The sequence below is a fragment of the Pogona vitticeps genome, chromosome 2 (assembly GCF_051106095.1).
Source record: "Pogona vitticeps strain Pit_001003342236 chromosome 2, PviZW2.1, whole genome shotgun sequence".
Classification (NCBI taxonomy): Eukaryota; Metazoa; Chordata; class Lepidosauria; order Squamata; family Agamidae; genus Pogona; species Pogona vitticeps.
The window spans coordinates 30624311-30645245 of record NC_135784.1 but is presented as its reverse complement, the minus strand read 5'-3'; the positions used below and the strand labels follow the sequence as shown (position 1 = coordinate 30645245).

The following is a 20935-nucleotide window of genomic DNA, read 5'->3' as shown; positions in this document are numbered from 1 at the left end:
GCAGCAAGGTGTGGGAGGGGAGGTAAGATGTTGAAGCAGCAACAAGGATCTGAGCGGCCTAGAGTGGCCTTTTAGGCTAGATGGGCGGGGTATAAATCAAATCAAATCAAATCAAATCAAATCAAATCAAATCAAATCACTCAATCAATCAATCAATCAACCAATCAACCAATCAATCAATCAATCAATCAATCAATCAATCAATCAATCAATCAATCAATCAATCAATCAATCAATCAATCAATCAATCAATCAATCAATCAATCAATCAATCAATCAATCAATCAATCAATCAAATAAATAAATAAATAAATAAATAAATAAATAAATAAATAAATAAATAAATAAATAAATAAATAAGACTGATGACAGCTAACTCCCAATGACTTAATGGGGAGTCTACTTCCTGGGCAGTCTCATCTTCATAAGCCTTTCCCACTGCATCTTTCCCTCATTCAGTGCTACTAGTAAAATCATAATTTTGAATTGATATCAGTGAGGACATGTAGCCTGATGCTTCAAAAAATGCCCTCTTTCTCCTTGGCTTGATATAAAGCAAGTTGTCTCCAATGCAGACAAGAATATTGTATTCAGACCAGAAATGTATTCCTTCACACCAGGTGTGTGAAGGAATACATTTCACCTCAGGGATGGTTGATTTCATCCTAAATGCCCCTAGACAAATCTTGAGGTGAAATCTCCCCTGAACCCCTGAGGTGAAATCTCCCCTCTCAAGCTGATCCTGAAGGCTGCAGAACTAATGTCAAAAAAAAAAAATATAAAATTGAGAGGGCCTGGCCTCAACATTTGGTCTGGATGATTTTTCTGTTTCTCCCCACTGCCCTCAGCTTTGAAATGCCCAGTCCTCCCGACTCAAAAGCTAGCCATGTGGCAACATTTTAAGGGTCTAATAAAGGTATCAACTGCCTCCTTTTTTGGATGAAGCAAACATGAAAACTTATTGATGTATGGAGGCTGTTGTGTGTGTGTAGGTTTTCTTTTTTTCCCATGGAAGGAACAATTCTGTAGAAATAGAAGGAGAGGAACAAATGAAGGAAAAGCACAGCCAGATGAGTGTGCATCTCCCATCTTACATCAGCCCATTCTGTTATTAATAAAATACTGAACAATGCTGTGCACTGTTGTGGGGAAAAAGTAGCAAACAGAGGGGAGAGAGGAAGTGCATTGGCTATCAGTTACATCCTTTACACAAAACATATTGATGAGGAAGTTTCTCATAAACCACATTTCTGACCATGTCTAGTCTTTCTCTGACACTAGGCATTTTCCCAGAGGCAAAACAATACAGTGAATGTATTCTCGAAGGCATTCATGGCCAGGATCCAATGGTTGTTGTAGATTTTTCAGGCTGTTTGGCTGGTTTCTGAAGGTTTTCCTTCCTAACATTTTGCCAATCTCTGTGGCCAGTCTCTGTGGCTGGCATTTTCATGTCTGAAGATGCTGGCCACAGAGACTGGTGAAACGTTAGGAAGAAATACCTCCAGAAATGGTCAAACAGCTCAAAAAAAGTTACTACCACCAATACAGTTAATGACTGAAATCCTGTTACTTGGCAGAGTTAATTACACTAGAGTAGTCCCATTGAGGGAGGCAGTGGCAAGGTGTGGGAGGGGAATTAAGATGTTGAGGCAGCAACAAGGATCTGATAAGACTGAGGACAGCTAACTCCCAACTCAGCTAACTTCCAACTCAACTTTGACCCAACTCCGGGAGGCAGTGGAAGACAGGAGGGCCTGGCGTGCTCTGGTCCATGGGGTCACGAAGAGCCTGACACGACTAAATGACTAAACAACAACAACAAGGCCCATTGAACCAGTATACATTTGGTGAATCAACTCCTCCATTAGTTTCATTAATTCAAAAGAACTTACTCTAAATTGCAACTAGAGTAGGCCCATTTGAATCAACTGAATTTACAGAGGTTGATTAACTAAATTCCCCACAGTGGGCTTGCTGTGGTGCAATTTATTACATATGAAATAGGATTTTGGCCATTATCCCTGCCCCTTGTCCTTTCTTTCTGAAACCAAAACACAGAAAAGTCTTCTTTTTGGAATCCATTTGAGGAGAAAGATGGGTAAAAATGTTTTAAATAAATAACTAATAAATAATTCATCTTGGAACCCAGCTCCGTTCTGTTGATTTTAGAGGCAAGCCCTTTTCATCTCAGAAGGCAACCAACCCAAACCTCCCCTTCGCACTTCTGCTCTGACTCTGAATAAATATAATACAGATAGCTGGTAGAAGCATATTTTAGATTAAGATTTCAGCATCTTCTGATATCTCAGAAAGGATTTTTGCATAAGTGAGAGTTTACGTAAAATTTTATAAGAACAACATCTGGTTTTTAAACGACATGCATCTCACATGTCACAAAAGCTGCTGTAATTCAGTGGGTGTCTGCTGGGAGTTCAAAACCCCACTGTGCCTCCCGGGGGAGGGGCCAGGCAAGATAACAGGGGGGCATTTCCAGATAATGGGGTTACATGCCCTGCCACCTGGGCAGCCTGCATGGATCCAGAGTGCCATTGGAAGGACAACTGATAAACAACTTCGGAGTACCTGTACTTTACATCTAGAGATCCATGAAGGGATCACCATAACCAAGTGGACTTTACATCTAGAGATCCATGAAGGGATCACCATAACCAAGTGGACCAAGTGGACAGCACATGGTTTATCTTGTTTCTATTTTTATTTCAGTCTGTGTGATATTCCTGCCAGGTGAACTTCAGCTCTCTTCTGGCCATCGGCAATCATGATGGAAATATATTCGCTGTCCTCATTTTAATTTTTTTTAACAGAAGAATCAAAGAGAATTCAGAGCATTATTAGATCTGGCAAGAATAAGACAAAGATTATACCTACCCCATTACTGTAACAAGCAGGTCTGGTCCTTATCAGCTGTTGAAAAAGGGAAGTTTGATTTTGCTAGATGTTGCAGGAGTGGTCACATAACAGATTTTCATTCGGTTGTGTTCAGTCGAGCTACTCCTCTGACATTACTTATTTTTAGTCTGCTTCACTGAACTACGCTGGAAAACAGAAAAACTGAAAGAAGAGTTTGAAATCTCTTAAGGGCGGTGAAGCAAACATACAACCACACACAGTTTTCATCTGAGAGGAAGAAGTTTGAAATCCAGGGGGGGGGGGAAACCCCTCAAAAATACTTCTGAGTATTTTATGCCTGCAAACCCCGGGAGGGTTAGAAAAAAAATTGATAGCTAACAATAGCAGCAGCAACAATAGATTTCCTCATTATGACAGCAGTCCTTAACACTGATGAAGTTCTGCATGGTGTGACACTACATCCCAGGGGACGACTGGGGGCCAATTTGCCAAAGGACAAAGCCCAGAGTCTTATAGTTGAAATAAAAAACGGAAGTCTTTCCCCCATCTACCGAGCTCCCATTCCAGTCAAAATCCAAACAGTGGAGGAAGACGATGATTACCCGCTGCCTTACATCCCCATGGCCCCCTTTTGCCATTGATCCCCCCCCATGGGACTACCTGTCCTTGGTGCAGTTGCCGCCTTGGAGCCCACCCTTAGTCCACCCCCAGTAATGCCAACCGTGGGAAGTCAGGGGGATGACCCCATCCCATCAGACCACCAGGGTCTCCAGGGAGAAATTTTGGGTGATCCCCAAACCCCAGTCTCCCAAAGGAATAAAGACTGATTGGTCCTGCTGCTATTTGCCCCCTTCAGGAAGTCCCTCTGGGCAATCACCTTGTCCTCATTCATATCAGGAGAAAGACATCACTCATCTATCACCTGACTCTCCACCTAGGGACCCCTAGTCCTTCCTGGGAGTCGATATCCACGCTGCTCTCTGGAAAGCTTGAGGCTTCCATGGGGCAGATGGGAAGCCTCCGAAGATGGTGCCCCTCTTGGGGCGCCTCATGACCACCCTACTCCTCCCCTCTGAGGTAGCTGTCATAGATTGTAAGGGCCATCACTCTTTATACAGGAGATCTTTTGGAATCTGACCATCAGCCATTCTCACAACATGCCCAAGCCAATGTAGAGAGATTCGGTGTTATTATATTGCTGGCTGTGGGAGTAGCCCTGAATGTCTGACAGCTTAGACAGCGCTTGTATCAACTGGAAGCCTTAGAATATATATTACAGCTCACGGGATGAAGGCCCTTCAGACGGAGACCATCTCCCTGGCAGGGATGTTCATGCAGCATGAATCGGCCCTAGACTGTCTGCTTCATAAAGAAGGAGGTCTTTGCTTCTGGTTGAATAACACATGCTGCCATTACATCAACAAAAGTGGAGCCATTGAAATCAACATGGGAAAATTACATAAAATAGCAGAGGACATGTGGAAAACATATGCTCCGGCTGATAATATGTGATGGACTTGATTGGCTTCTGGGGTAGGGATGGCCGCGCAGTCTGTTTCTTGGGTTTATATGCATGACAGTGGTTATAGTTATTTCATGCATGGTAGTTCAGTGTGCTGCCTGTCGCATAACCCAGAGGTATGTCCTGTAGGTTGGTTACATAGGTGCGGGTCCATGGACTATGTCCAAGCCCCTTAAAAGCAAAGGGATGAATGAAGAGATTCTATGCATAGTCAAATGCTTTGATTAGCTTCTGTAACCAGGCTTTAAGCCTAGGCCCACAGGTAGGGACTTATCCTAACTCACAACATCTTGCTTCTGTGCTACTGCTTGCATTAAGGGAAAATACGGTATATGCTGCAAAATGTTTACTGCAAAGAAGGATGTGGGTGAGAAAGATGTTCCAACCACAGAAGAGCACATGCGATCATCATCTGTATTGTAGCTGAACCAGAAAGGAAGGAGAGGGTGGTGGACTGCAAAGTGCTGAAAGGTATAAGCATCTCTGGAAATGAAAGGTGGGGGCGACACTCCGTGCCTGCGTGCAGAGGTTTGTCTGCCCCATTGCTTTGCTTAGCTAAATAGAGGAACTGGAAATGATCTCCTCTCGTCTGAGCTTAATTGGGCTTGTGACGTCCGGGTAGGTTATTGGGTGCTCGATTAGCGGGACCCAACAGTCTTTCTGGCCTGTAGAAGGATAGCAAATATTTATTTATTGTTTATTTTAAATACTTTTACCCCTCCTCTCTCCTTAAAAGGACCCAGGGCAGCTTACATGCTTAAAAGACAACATTGAAAGCTAAACACAGTAAGAATTCAACTACTAAAAAAGATTACACAAATACCACAGAAGAAAATGGTAATCAAAAGTAACACCAAAAACCCATTCAAAGCAGTAAGGCCCAACTGTCCATTTTAAAAACCCCACTCAGGCAGCCAGTCACTGAGGAAAGGCTTGCCTGAAGAGAAAGCTCTTTGTCTGCTGGAGGAAGGACAGCAATTATGGGGCCAGCCTGGTCTCCAGTGGGAGGGAGTTCCAATGTCTAGGAGCAAGAACAGAGAAGGCTCTCTCCTGTATCGCCATCAAATGCACCTGTGAAGTGGAAGGACTGAGAATGGCCTCATTTTTTATATACAATCCCACCACCACCCCAAGTCTCTCCTAGTGACACAAACCACAAACAGCATGTGAGGTTGTAAGTAAAACTCCAGTGCTATTAAGATTGTATATGTGACTGTGGAATGATGATTGTTGTTTGGGCCCTGAAAGGATAAGTCACACATTAAGGACATTAAGATCTGTCCTCCTCATTCATCTGTTACTCCCGGAGCTCGGTGTCTCAGCTAATTCTGTCTTCCTTACAAAGCACTTATTTGGCATTTGCTCCCTTCTTACACATTGATACATATTTTTGGCATGGTAGTGCGAATACCAACCACTGCTTTCAGGGCTTCTGGTTACAGGGTTAACGTCTGCCCTATGCCCAAAATAGATGGTCCTCGGAGCCTCCTCCAGGTCATAACCAGCTGCACTCCCTTTTCTTTTGACAGAGAATTTGAAATATACTCTTCTTGCAATGACTATTTCACAATTTTCAAAGTTCTGTGTTTTAGCAATTTTGCTTCCTGCTGCACAGCATGAAGGCAAGGCAACACTTTCCTGCTTTAAAGATGGGCCGCATCATTGAAGCAGCGTTTGCGTAGCTTTTCCAAGTTCTCAGAAGGTTTTAACCAACTATCTTAGCAATCCTAAGGAGGTCATTATCCTTAAGGCTGTCACACGCCAGCTGTATCCTGCTGTTACTTGGCTTGCCTGCAGCTACTACTAACAGTCTTATGGGGGCATGGGAAGCAAGGCCCGAGGGAGGGAGGGAGGGCAGCAGATGGAAACAGCAGCCACTTCCTCTTCCTGCTCGCTCTGGACAACCGTTTTATTTGAAGGACAGGAGGAGAGTAAACAATAGCCTTGCAGATTCTGCTGGACTCTGAGCCAATTTATGCCTAATTGGCATGGCCAATGGTTTGGACTGATGGGAATTATAGTCCAACAGTCACTGGAGAGCACCCCCCTCCCCCAGCATTAACTGTATGGTTTGTATCCATATATTTTATAAAGATGGCAAGACACTGAAGACACCAATTGAAAATGCAGAAGAAATGAGTCCACAAAACAATACTTAGTATACCTGGCAGCGCATGGAGAAGTTGGCATTGTGCAATTCTTCCTGATTCAAAATCTTGTCATTCCAGTATTTTGAGCATGAACTTGGCATAGTGAAATTAATTAATTGCTTTGTTTATTTGGAGGGTTGTCTGTCTGTTTATTCTTCAGGTAACTGTTTACTTTTTGCCGCGGATAACATACGGGATTTCAACACTCTGGCAACCAGGCAAGAATTTCTGAAAGTAGAACTGACCATGGGGGGAGGGGAGGAGAATAAAAGCCACATCCCTTCCTTTTTGAATTGTAAGCACTTCTTGATAAGAAGGTTGCTCTTAGGTTTTCAGTCATTTGCTCTGGTGAAAAGTATGGGAAAGATCAGTCAGCCTGCTGTGGAACTTTCCTGGGCAAAGGGTAACTGCCACTGATATAAACAATTGTCTAGAGAGCAGGGGAGGAGGATTACAAGAACTTGATTGGGTGGTTCTGACTGGAGTGTGTCCAAAACGAAACAAAAAAGTCTTGCTGGTCTGAGCTTCTTCCATGCTCCCTAGCAAGAAAATATCACCTCTGGATCATGACTTTGAGCGCTGAGTCTTGCTTGCTTTATTGCTCCCTTATCTGTCAGACTGAGTGCTTTACAGAACAAAGGTTCCAGGTCTGAACTTTCTGTCTTGCTCACCTGTCAGTGAATGTCTAACATCCACCCTTCTCCTCCTAGATAACAGATCCAAGGGCAGGCATACTAACAGAAATGGAACCATATATGAGGCACCTTGAGGACTAACCACTTGGTACTGAATAAGCTTTTGGGGAGCAAAGTCCAGAAACTAGTACCCTGTTGCTAGAACCAACCAGAGTAAACCCATTGAGTCAACTACTGAATATTTCAGGCGAAAACAAAACAGGCAAGAACGTTGTGGCACCTAAAAGGCTAACTGCTGTATTTTAATGTGAGCTTTCATGGACCAGTCCACTTCTTCATTTCCGACTTCTTAATTTTTGTTTCGTTTTTGCCTGGCATGCTAAGCAGGCACTAACAGAACTACCTTTTCTAAAAATAACAGAACAGTAAATCACCAGTTATGTAACGCAGCTGGAGCCATAGGACCCCACTTTTTGCAGGAATAGCAATAGGATACTGACCATAACGTGTTTTTTTAAACCCTTAGGATGAGGTTACACTGCATAAAAAAACACATGGGTTTACTTTTATAGAATTCGGATTTGTTGTGGAAACTGCTGCTTCTCTATTTTGCGGGGTGGGCGGATTTGGACTTTCTCTCCCCCCCCCAACCGGTGAACTCTTGAAGTCGAAGAGCAAATGTAAACGTCAAACCCCAAACATGGGGTGGAACCAGCTTGGCTCTGCGTATCTTCCTGAGCTGTCAAAGTGCAACTGAGGAAGCTGGACTCATTTCAGCGAGGCGGGGTGATTTCCTCGCCACAGAAAAGTCGGAGAGCAGAAACTCAGAGTGAGTAACAAGTTGTCTCTTTTTCGCCTGATCTGTGAATATCCGTGACTTGCGTGTAGGGTCCGCGTTCATGCGTTACGGGGTTCATGCGTTTGTGTTTTTCCCAGGGAAACTGTGGAGGGTTAGACTTGGTCGTCTACACAGGCGCGGGTTGTGAGTTTGTTGACTCAGGGGAGGCTCCCTGAAAGCTGGGTAGAGAGAGGACGAGTCCCCGCAATGGAAACGAAGGTCGAAAAGGCGGGAAGTTTTGTCGCCTTCTGCGAGAAAGAGTCTGTTTTTTAAAGTGTGGTAAAGCGGCTCCTATTATACTCGAGTTGTGTGGGTTTGTTTGTTTTTTTTAAACTCGCTTGGTCTATGTAGTTTAAGGGGGGGGGAGAAATACAAAGGAAAGGGCGTCACGTCCACATTTTGAGGGATTTGAAGGCACCCAGACCGCAACTACCCCTGTGCCCTTTTCCAGCGATTCCTTTCGAGTCGCCTTTTTGGCAGCGACGGTGGCGGCTTTGAGTCCCCCCCCCTTGAAGCTTGAAAGCGCGGGCTTTGGGGTCGGGGCGGGGGCGGGGGGGGGAAGCTGAGACGGGGGGCAGGCGAGCCCCAAGGAAACCGGCCTGTGATACTCTGACAGAATGGAGAAAGGATTGCTTGGAGGGGTGGAAAGGGTGGGTATTTGGGAGAGGGACGCGGCGAGAGAGCCCTGACAAGTTGTTGTTTTGTCGTTAAGTCGTGTCCGACTCTTCGTGACCCCATGGACCAGAGCATGCCAGGCCCTCCTGTCTTGCCCTGTCTGACAAGACGGAGCAACGAATATCTGCTCCTTCAGTTCGGTGATTCGTCTGCAGTTGAACTTCGCCACAGCTGCAGGACGAAGGGAAGGAATGCAGATCCCTTTTGTGGGAATGGGCCCTCTGCTCACTTTTTGTTGGCGTCCTGCCATGCAATGACGGCATGGGAAAAGGATTTCCTGTTCTTTTTCCACCTCAGCTTTCAGTAACTCCTGATTGCTATGGCTGTTCTTAGGAACTAGTACAGTGGTGCCTGGCAAGACGAATTTAATTCGTTCTGGCAGTTAATGTCTTGCGAAGCGTGTTTTCCCATAGGAATGCATTGAAATCTAATTAATGCGTTCCTATAGGCAAAAAAAAAAAAGTCAGAACAAAGTCAAATTTGGTTTACAAAGGGTTTATTAAGTGCTCTTTAAAGCCATACATATTGTACAGAATCATTTTAAGAACTTGAGAGGCACCACTGTATTAGTTAACAGGTCGGTCTTTTTGAGTAAAAGAGGTCAGGTTTTTCCGGGTAACAGAAACTTCCCGCCCAAAAGAAGATAGCTTCTTGGTGGTTGTTGTGGGTTTTTCGGGCTCTTTGGCCATGTTCTGAAGGTTGTTCTTCCTGACGTTTGGCCAGTCTCTGTGGCCGGCATCTTCAGAGGACTGGAGTCAGAACTCTGTGCTCTGTCGCAGTTTTTATTTATACTGTAGCTGTGGGATCAGCTTTTGTCCTTTTCAGGAGATAGGGAGATCAGCGTGTTTTTGTTGTAATGGGGGGGGGGGGGGAGAGAGATTCCTGTCTGCTGTTGTTTAGTCATTTAGTTGTTAAGTCGTGTCTGACTCTTCGTGACCCCATGGACTGGAGCACACCAGGCCCTCCTATCTTTCACTGCCTCCCGGAGCTGGGTCAAATTCATGTTGACAGCTTCAATGACACTGTCCAACCGTCTCATCCTCGGTCGTCCCCTTCTCCTCTTGCCTTCACACTTTCCCAACATCAGGGTCTTTTCCAGGGAGTCTTCTCTTCTCATCAGATGGCCAAGAGAAGGCTTCCTGTCTGGGTCCATTTCAAATAGCACATCCTCTTGAGATAAACTTGTTTACAGCCAACAGCGCTGCTGAAAGGGCTGGGGGGGGGGCGCCCTACCATTTTCAGAGGCTTTATATGCCTTTCCCTGCAGCCTTTTTCCCTTCTGCTCTGAGTCTCTTGAGGGTGCTAGCTGTACTTTCGCTTTCGTGGCAGCGAAGTAAAAACTTATTTTCCTCATTTAATTTATTTCTTAATTCATTCATTAATATTATTTGAACTTTACTGGGACTCTGGGGAGGGATTTATTTAGCTGTGTGGGCATTTCAGTTAGGATACTTCTTTTTGGAGGCTTGTGTTCCGGCAGGGTGGGTGGGGGAATTTTTTTGTGCTACTGTGGAATTTCCAAAAAATTATTTTCTGAGTGCTTGAGTGTCTGTCTGGTGGTTCTTCTCTGAATGTGTGTGTGCTTCTCCAGTCTATATGCTTAAAATACATTCATTCTAATTTTGTTTAGTGGGAGACTTGGTTAGTAGGGCTTTGTTTAGACTGATGACTAGTTTAAAAGTAGTTATTTTTGGAGGTTTGTGTTAAGGCAGGGTAGGTGATCTCAGGGAGGGGATTTTTTGTGTGAGTGTGGAACCCCTTTTCCCAAAATTTATTTCCTGAGTGTTTGAGTGTCTTCTGAGTGCTTCTCCAGTCTATGTAGAAAGCACATTCAATTTAAAATAAACTCATTCTTCAGAAATTATTTCATTTTCATTAGTGGGAGACTGGGGATGGCTTTGTTTAGGCAGGTCACATTTTAGTTAAGCTATTACTGTAGGAATAGGATGGTTGTGTTCACACAAGGTGGGTGATCTTTGGGGGGAGTGCTCTGTGTCTGTGTGTGGGTAGTGTGTTTCTTCTAGTTATTAGGGTACAATTAGGGTACAATTACATCCCCCATTACTCTTTTAAAAATTTAAAAAACTGTTCAGTTCCATCCCCACCATCATTTAAAAAACGCTCTTCAAGCTTTTTATTAATGACTTGGATGGGGGCATATAGGAAATGCTTACCAAATCTGCCAATGACACAAAATTGGGTGGAATAGCTAATACCCGGGGGGTGGGGGACAAAATTCAAAAAGATCTTAACAGGCTTGAGCACTGGGTTCAAAACAAGACAATAAAGTTTAATAAGAATAAGTGCAAAGTTCTATACCAAATGGAGAAAAAAAAGCCCAAATGCACTGTTTCAAGATGGGGGATACCTGGCTCAGTAATACTATAGGCAGGGATGTTGGCAAGTCTTTGGGTCTAAGTCGAAGTCCGAGTCTCTATTTAAAACAAGCTGTTTTCCCCCAGAAAAAAAAGGGAGCGGGTGGGTGCATCCCGAGTCACAAGCTGAGTCCAAGATTAAAAAAATCAGAGTCTAGTCACAGTTGCAACTTAAGTCCAACTAGACAGCGAGGCCTGCAACTCAAGTCCCCATCCCTGACTACAAATGAGAAGGATCTTGAAATTATTATAGATCACAGGCTGAACATGAGGCAACAGTGTGATGCTGTTGCAAAAATGGCCAGTGCTATTTTAGGTTGTGTTAATACCTGTCCTTCCACAAGCATGTGAAGACCTTTCTCTCCAGGCAAGCTTTCTCAGAGTGACTGCCTGTTTGAGTGGGGTTTTAAATGGAGTGTTCTTTCTTACTGCTTTGAATGTGTTTTGGTGTTGCTTATGCTCTTTAGTATGGTATTTGATCTTTTCAGTATTTATATACTCACTGTTGTTAGCTTTAAATACTGTCTTTTAATAATGTTTGCTGTCTTGGGTCCTTTTTTAAGCAGAGGGCTGGGGTAAAAATATTTTAAATAAATAAATAATGAGATAATGAAATAAGCGAAGTACTAGTTCCCCTCTGTCCAAAACTGGTTAGGTCTCATCCTGAGTTCTATGTCTAGTTCCTTTTAAGAAAGATGCAAACAGACTGGAAGAAGTTCAGAGGAGGGCAACAAGGAAATCAGGGCAACTGGAAATTAAGCCCTGTGATGGAAGACTGAAAAAACTGGGTGTGTTTAGCTTTGTGAAAAGAAGACTGAGAGGAGATAAGATCATGTTCTTCTATTACTTGGATGATTGTTGTATAGAGAAGGGACAAGATCTGTTTTAGATCAACCCAGATTGTAGAGCTCATAATAATGGCTCAAGTTTGTTTGTTGGTTGGTTAGTTCACATCCTACCTTTCTCCCCAAGGTGGCTTACAGGAAGCTGCTGAATAGCTTAGTGGTTTAGGTATCTGACTGCAGAGACAGAGGTTGGGTGTTCGGTTCCCCATTGAGGGCTGGATTTGATGATCCATATGGTGCCTTCCAGTTCTACGTTCTAAGCCAGATGTTGGTTGAATATCAGGAAAAACTTCGTAACTATTAGAGCAGTACTACAATGAAACCAGTTATCTCAGGAGATGGTGAGCACTCCAATGCTGGTGGCATATAAGAGAAAATTAGACAACTGGCTATCGGATATAGTTTGTTTCAGATTCCTGTATTAAGCAGGGGGTTGGACTTGATGGCCTTATAGGCTCTTTCCAATTTAAATTCTTCTGTGATTTTCTCTTTCTTTACTTGTGATCCATCAGGGTGTGTGGCAAGCGAGGCTCATACATTCCCAAGGCGAGGCTTGAACTGAGATAAATAATTGGTATCATCCAAAAGCTCTTTCATAACTCCATCAAGAACTTAGTCTAAGCAGTATTTATGATGATGAGGAAGCTCTTTGTTTTGTAGCATTGACAGCAGGAAATAAAGCAGTTTTTTTTTTTAAAAAAAAGGCACTGCTGCCATCTAATGGACAACATAAAGCAATATTACCATATTTCTTCATGTATAAGATGCCACCACTTTTCTAACCCAAAATTATGAAATCTAAGTGGGGCTTAGCAAGTGTAGGGGGGAAAGAATTAAAGCACTGCAGGATCACTTTGATCCCTGCTTTCCCCTCCACTTGTTTTTATCTCTCCACAGCATAATTCTGCGCATAAGACGACCCTCAATTTTTATTCTAAAGATTTTAGACAAAAGTATAGTCTTATAATGGAAAAATAGGGTAGTTTACACCTAAGTCTAGAGAGCAACAAGAGAGCAATAAATATAGTTTATTTTATTCATGTAAGTATTCAGTTAGTGGCCTTTCCGTTAATTTTAAAAGCCCTAGTGTATCTTACAGTACAAATATAAGCTGAAATCCTTTTGATGTCATTTACTGGGCTGTTTTAGGGGAATTTTAAAAATCCTATTATTCCTCTGAAGGTTCCTAGATTTTTGAGAAGTCTTTTGGGGGGCGGGGTTGGAGCTTTTAATTTTCAGAAATCAGTATAAGTTTGGCAATCGATCACTGGATTTAATGCTGGAAATGAAATCTCTGGAGAAGATGGCTGAACAGGTTGGCCCAGCCCAGCCATCAGCTGTTGCTTAGCATAGTTCAGCCATAGATTATGCCCTGGTTAGTGTGGTTTTTGAGCACCAGGCTCGGATTGATTTTGAAGACTGGAGTACAGGTGAATACAGGTGGCTCCTCAAGGAAGAACAAAGGAAGAGCTTTTCAGCAGCAATAGCTGCAAAAAAGGAAGAAGTGAGGAAAGGTAAAGTTAGAATCACGACACGCTGGTGGTTTCATGATGCAGTAGCTCGAGTGTACAGTACTCTACAGAGAGAGAGAGAGAGAGAGAGATCCAATACATTTTAAAGTCTTCCTGTTATGTACTTATCTACTACTTTTAATATTTGTACTGAGGTACTGTATATAAATTCCTGTCTGGTTCTAAATGGCAAATTAAATATTTTACGAACAGTTTTTTGTGGACTGCAGTTTATACACAGCAAACTTCACTGTATGGGGAACGAGATATGCAAAAATGAACATGAATCGCGTGTGACATCTAAACAGAATATTCCTTTCGAAATTGTTAAGTGCAAAGCCTATTGAAAATGGGGTTCCTGCTATCCCAAATGACACTAGGCTAACTTGCAGGCCAGGCAACCGGGAGCGGAAGCTGCGGTTCACTCCGCCCCGGCCGGGGTCCTGCGGATGGCTCCGTCTCCGAGCGATCGGGGCGGATTCTGCCTCCAGAGCCTGGCATCGGAGGGAGGGGTGGCGGCTCCTCGGCCAAGAAGGATCGGTGGGGGTGTGTGTGGAATTTAACTAGTCCCAGGCAGCGGTGGCGGCACCCGGGCCTCCTTATCCTTATCCAGCGGGGCTCGGTTGGGCGGCCCTTCCCTTGGCAGAAGGGGTCGACGGTCGGAGCCGAAAGGGGTTTCGGCCAGAAGCAGGGCGTGAGAACGGCGGGCGGGGAGGCGAAAGGCGGGTTTAGGAAGGCGGCAGCGGCGGCGGCTGCTTCCCGGGTGGAAGACCTCCCCTGGGCAGCCGAGCGGAAGGCGCTTATTACCCAGCGGGGGGAAAGCCCTGGGTTGGCCAGACCCCCTGAGCAGGGGGAGGCCCGTGGCGGCGGCGGAGCATTTCCCACCCCTAAGAATTTTGCACCCAAGGCAACTGCCCCACTGCCCCCCCCCGCGCTACCCTAGTTCCCTCCCCCCCCCGCCACGATCCTTTGATTCCCTTTCGCGCGCCCCCTCCGGGACCCCCTTTACCTGAGCGGCATGGCTGGGCTGAACCTGCAGAGAGGAAGAAAAGAGACAGAAACCGCCGCGAACCACCGATGCCCGAGGTGCCGGCTCCCATTGCGCACCACGGCTTCTCCGGGCAGAATGAAAAGCGCTTCCGCGGGCGCCTGCTGTCATCTGGTGAAGCTCCTCCCTTTTGGCAGCGATTAAAGAGCCCGCGAACAACCAACCATACGAGAGTGTCTTTTGTGCTGTACGAGGTGCCGCATTCTTAAGGATTGTAGGCTCAAAACCAACGGCAACTGCTTTGAAGCTGCTGGGAGTGCTGTGGTGCCCCCTCGCCTTTGGTGCCCCCTGGCGCCGAGACCCAGTTGCTCCACCCTGCTTATGGCCCAATTCGCCCCAGATTTCGTGTGTGTATGTGTAGTCCGAATAGCCAAAGCTATGGTTTTTCCTGTCGTGATGTATGGAAGTGAGAGCTGGACCATAAAGAAAGCAGACCACCGAAGAATTGATGCCTTTGAATTGTGGTGCTGGAGGAGACTCTTGAGAATCCCCTGGACTGCAAGGAGAACAAACCTATCCATTTTGAAGGAAATCAACCCTGAGTGCTCACCGGAAGGACAAATCCTGAAGCTGAGGCTCCAGTACTTTGGCCATCTAATGAGAAGAAAAGACTCCCTGGAAAAGACCCTGATGTTGGGAAAGTGTGATGGCAAGAGGAGAAGGGGGCGACCGAGGATGAGATGGCTGGACAGTGTCTGCGAAGCAACCAACATGAATTTGACACAACTCCGGGAGGCAGTGGAAGATAGGAGGGCCTTGCGTGCTCTGGTCCATGGGGTCACGAAGAGTCGGACACGACTAAACGACTAAACGATGTGTAGGGAAGCCGCTTCTGGCCAGGGGCTGTTTGCACGCTGTTCAGGGATGGGAATCGTGTCACCCTCTCGGTTCAGGGAGCGAGGAGCAACTGCACCCATTTCCACCACCATCCGTCCTTGTGGGCAGCCGCGGCATCTACACACGCAGGCTCCAAACTGCCCCGGGCCCCACACAACCCCTGGAGGGGGCATCAAGTGTGAAGAGGGTGCGGCTTGCAGTCCAACTTGCGCGTCTAATCTCGCCTCCTGCCTTGACGGCAACCACCTTTCACCTGAGCCTTCTCGTTACTGTGTAAAGGTCTGGTTAGGATTACGTTTTGTACGCCAAAATGTTGTACAAGAATGTGCACGCAAACAGTTTCACACACTTGACGCCACAGATGTTGTTGGACTACAACTCCCAAAATCCCCAGTTTACACAGTCCGTAGTGGGGGCGTTGTAAAGAAATGAACAAAAAAATGAACAAAAAGAAATGAACAAAAACATTGTCATCATTATCATCAAGGAAACCTCATTAGTTAGCTGCAATGGGTTGCCTAGTTTACATGGCTTCACATAATCTGCCATAAAATCCAAATCAGATTCCCGCCAATACAGTATTTATTGTAAAGATTACTGATATCATTTGTTGGGTAGACAGTAACTGGTTTCATTGGCCCTTATCATTCATTCATTCATTCATTCATTCATTCATTCATTCATTCATTCATTCATTCATTCATTCATTCATTCATTTGTTGTCATGAAATGTTTTCCCTTCCCCATTTCTGTATTTGCTTCAGTATGAGATCTCTTGCAGTAAAGTCGTTTCCCCAAAAGAGTTTTCCTCCCCCCCCCCGTCACAAATCTCATTAGCCTGTGTCAGTAATAAATATCCCAAGTCCTCCTGAGACCTTTAGACAGGTCGATCGAGGGATAGCAAAACTCGTCCTGACTTAAGCTGTGCTGTGAGGACGGGGGGGGGGGTGAGGTGGGGAGGCATCTGGGACTTTGGACGACAAAATGGTTGCAGGAGTCTAGAAAATGGAGGTGCGGTCAAAGAAGGGCGTTGGCCATTTGGGGGAGCCTTTAGGCTCGGCCTGGCACCGTAGACGGCAGTGCCAGGGCCGCGCGGGGAGTGTCGGCATTTTCCACCCCTAAGAATTTTGCACCCAGGGCCACTGCCCCACTGCCACCACCACCCCGCGTTACCTTACGTCCCACCCCACCCCCAAGCCACGATCCTTTGATTTTTTTTTCCCCCGAGCCCCCTTTACCTGCACAGCATGGCTGGGCTGAACTTGGAGAGAGGAGGAGAAACAGACACAGCGCCGCTGAACCCGAGCTGCCGACTCCCGCAGCGCCCCAGGGCTTCTCCCGGCAGAATGAAAAGCGCTTCCCCTCTGGCGCCGGCTGCCATCTAGAGGAGCCTCCTCCGTTTTTTGGCAACGATTAAAGCCCGCGAACAGCTAACCGTGCGAGTTTCTCTGTAGTTCTCCGCGAGGTGCTGCGTTCTTACGGCTGCCGGCTCAAAACCGACGGCACTGCTTTGAAGCGGCTGGGTGTGTGACGTAGTGCCTAGTTTGGAGGGATTTGGGCTGCCTTTCCGGTTTCTTGGAAGGAAGGGATCACCCCATTTCAAGGGCATCAAGCCTGGCTGGCCAATCCCCTATTATAAAACATTCTGGTTCCTCTCAAAGAAATGGAAGGTTTTAAGCTTGGGTTTCAACTTTAAAGAAAGTTGCTTTTCTGGAGTTACACATATCCCTTTGGTTTTGTGTGTGTGTGTGTGTGTGTGTGTGTGTGTGTGTGTGTGTGTGTGTGGACAGATCATGATTCTGGAACAAGTTACGTATGTTAGTCTTTATGGTGCCTCCATCTTTTGTTCCCTTTATACTTTTGTCAGTGCAATGAAACAGACAAATTGACATAGGGCTCCTTGCCTTTCCGAGGCGACCCCCCCCCCCTATAGGTCTCCTGCTAGGTAGGACTTTTCCTTCTTCAGGCAACTCTTATGGGGCGGTAGTGGGGGGCGCGCGGTGCAGGAAGATCGGGCTGTAACATGAAACAAAGGCACATCACTAGAACTTACCTTTGAGCCGGCTGTAACATGTAAAGGAAGCGTGGACCATTTCGTATTCATGCGGGCCTTAGTGATGGCTGGAAGAATTCTCAGGATCCAACCCGAAAGGTATTTGGTGGGAAAGGCTGTGATTTTTTTTGTTTTAATTTCCAACGAAAGCAGCCCTGTTGGTCTGTATCAGCATATTAGGCGGGAATGAGAAGAGCAAAATATTGTAGCACTTTATTGTAGTTTTAACTCAGTGTTAGCTCTTGTGGATGGAAACCCATGAACGAAAAGGAGATGTCTGAAGAAGTGGATTTTGATCCACAAAACTCCCCCTGAAACCAGGCGATTAGTCCTTAAATTGCCACAATGTTACATCCCCCCCCACAGACACACTTTGTCTATAAATTTTGTTTGCATTTTCCTGGATTCCAGACATCTGTCTTTTCCACTTGTGAAAAGAGTCCGATGGCCACTAAAAAAACACTGAGTTTTCTTATGCATAAGCTTCCGTGAGCTGCAATTTGCTTCATCACAAAGTGAGGAGATCCCAGGTCAAAGGAAACTCCATTTCTGAAAACTTCAGATGCCACACCAGCCTTTTGTGTTGAGAATTTTGGTTAATCTGTGTTCTCAGGACATAAACAGAGTTAGGAGATATCGAGTTGCATAGACGCTGCAGTGGATATAAAAAGTTTACACACTCCTGTCAAAATGTCAAGTGTCTGTGATTTTAAAAAATGTGACAATGATAAATTATTTCAGAACTTTTCCCACCTTTAATGAGACCTATGAACTGTACAACTCAGTTGAACAACAAACTGGACTCTTTTAGGTGGAGGGAAGTAAAAATAAAAAACTGAAATAATATGGTTGCCTCTTTGTGCACACCCTCTTATAACTGGGGATGTAGCTGTGTTCAGCAGTAAACAACAACATTCAAACTCATGTTGAGTAGCCGTCAGTACACCCCTACCATCTTTTGAAGCGCCTCTGAGGAATCCCAAATAAAGATCAGCTGTGCTGGTAGGTCTTTCCTGACATTTTCTTAAGTCACATCCTACATCAGAAGCCATGATCAGCAAAGCATCCAAAGCATCAGAGGGATCTCATTGTTAAAAATGTATCAGTCAGGAAAAGGGAAGAAAAGAATTTCCAAGGCATTAGATATACTATGGAAGACGGTCATCATCAAGTGGAGAAAATATGGCACAACAGTGACATTACCAAGAACTGGAGGTCCTTGCAAAATTGATGAAATAACTAGAAGAAAACTGGTCGGGGAGGCTGCCAAGAGGCCTACAGCAACATTAAAGGAGCTGCAGGAATATCTGGCAAGTACTGGCTGTGTGGTACATGTGACAACAATCTCCCATATTCTTCATAGGTCTGGGCTATGGGGTAGAGTGGCAAGATGGAAGCCTTTTCTTCTGAAGAAAAATATCCAAGCCCTGCTAAATTTTGCAAAAACACACCTGGAGACTCCCAAAAGCATGTGGGGGAAAAGTGTTATGGTCTGATGAAACTAAGGTTGAACTTTTCGGCCCCAATTCAAAAAAAAATATGTTTTGTGCAAAAACAACACTGCACATCACCAAAAGAACACCATACCACAGTGAAATGTGGTGGTGGCAGCATCATGCTTTGGGGCTGTTTTCTTCAGCTGGGACAGGGACCTTAGTCAAGGTAGAGGGAATTATGAACAGTTCCAAATACCAGTCAATATTGGCACAAAACCTTCAGGCTTCTGCTAGAAAGCTGAACATGAGGAGGAACTCTACCTTTCAGCATGACAACGACCCAAAGCATACATCCAAATCAAAAAAGGAATGGCTTCACTAGAAGAAGATTGACGTTTTGGAATGGCCCAGCCAGAGCCCAGACTTGGATCTGATTGAATATCTGTGAGGTGACCTGAAGAGGGCTGTGCACAGGAGACGCCCTTGCAATCTGACGCATTTGGAGCGTCTTTGTAAAGAACGGGCAAATCTTGCCTAGTCAAGATGTGCCATACTGACAGACTCATATCCAAAAAGGCTGAGTGCTGTGATAAAATTCAAAGGTGCTTCCACAAAGTATTAGTTGAAAGGTGTGCACACAGATGCAACCATATTATTTCAGTTTTTTATTTTTACTTCCCACCTAGAAGATTTCAGTTTGTTGTTCAACTGAGTTGTACAGTTCATAGGTCTCATTAGAGGCAGAAAAAGTTCTGAAATGATTTATCTTTGTCTCCTTATTTACGCCACAGACACTTGACATTTTAACAGGAGTGTGTAAACTTTTTATATCCACTGTATAACACTGAGAGAGTAAAATACCAACTTAGTCTATTAACATAGATACTGAGAGAATAGACATTCATCTGGCAGCATAACATGGTACAATACATAGGACTGAAAAAAGTGATCTGACTTAACAGCAGATAAAATGTCCCCCTTTAGACATGACTTATATACATTCTTGGGACCAATCAGAAAATACATTACTTCATGTTCTACTTACATGAGAGTGCCCCGTTTTCTACAGCTGTACAACATTAAGTCCTTAAACCTTGGTACCCACACCTGAATACACTCAGTATATGACTCAGGTAAAATCAGCCATTTTACTTTCACTATACAACATTTATATTTAATACATTTTGAGTCCAAAATCTCAACACTCCTCCTTAAATTAATTGTTGTATAGACAAATCTTATGACATAGATAAGCATGTTTCTGCATGGTCAATGGCTTTGTGAAAATATCAGCAATATCATTTTCACTTGGACAATAATGTAAATCTATCACTTTTTCATCCACAGCACATTGTATTACAGTACTTTATGCAAATATGCTTGCTTCTACTTTTCATTTGACCATCAGTTGCTAGCTTATCAAAGCCCCTCCTAGACTTATTGCTATTCCTGAAATTGATTTCCTATCAATGTCACATGATCCCCAATCTGAATCTGCATAATATTTTGATTTCAGATTGTTAGATACATATAAGTTTAATTGACAATCTATGGTTCCGTTTAAATATCTCAGCACTCTTTTCACACCGTTCCAGTGCTTTAGCAAGGAATTTGCAGCGCTCTGACTTAAAACAATTCACTTTCGTTGCAATGTAAAACCTAGAGTCACCAAATGTGCCTTCTATTGCTGGGTGTTATGCCTTCAACTTGTAAACCCATCTGCAGACTACTAAATTTTCATCCTCCGGCAACTCGTGAAAAAACGTTGTGCTCCTGTAAATATATACAGTCATTTAACATGGCTTCTCTCCATTTTACTTGTCGAGCATGAGGCAATTTTAACATCTGCTCATAATTCTCAGGTTCAGACATTACCATATTTACATATGTTGCTGTGAACCTCTCGAGCTGGACACCAAAATTATACCTTTGTGAGTGTCTTGGAGACTCTTGAAAGTCCCCTGGAGTGCAAGGAGAACAAACCTATCCATTCTGAAGGAAATCAACCCTGAGTGCTCACTCGAAGGACAAATCCTGAAGCTGAGGCTCCAATACTTTGGCCATCTCATGAGAAGAGAAGACTCCCTGGAAAAGACCCTGAGGAGAAGGGGACGACAGAGGTTGAGATGGATGGACAAT

At 44.6% G+C, this 20935-nt stretch overlaps 1 protein-coding gene and 1 long non-coding RNA gene across 10 annotated transcripts in view; one reads left to right on the top strand and one right to left on the bottom strand.

Annotated features, from left to right (window-relative positions):
• The window catches only part of LOC140704311 (uncharacterized), a 28935-nt gene extending 21950 nt beyond the window's left edge, over nt 1-6985 (bottom strand). For all 3 annotated transcript variants that reach the window (XR_013542740.1, XR_013542738.1, XR_013542739.1), the window contains exon 1: nt 2890-6985. This is a non-coding gene — a long non-coding RNA (uncharacterized LOC140704311). The remainder of the gene's footprint in view (nt 1-2889) is intronic.
• LOC110069874 (C-type lectin domain family 2 member B) overlaps nt 6973-20935 on the top strand; it is a 73090-nt gene continuing 59127 nt past the window's right edge. For 6 of the 7 annotated variants that reach the window (XM_078388725.1, XM_078388722.1, XM_072989151.2 and 3 more), the window contains exon 1: nt 6973-8007. The gene's annotated coding sequence lies outside the window, so the exon portion shown is untranslated. Of the gene's footprint in view, nt 8008-8186; nt 8296-20935 lie in introns of those variants that run through there. The other variant, XM_072989152.2, reaches the window with a different exon arrangement.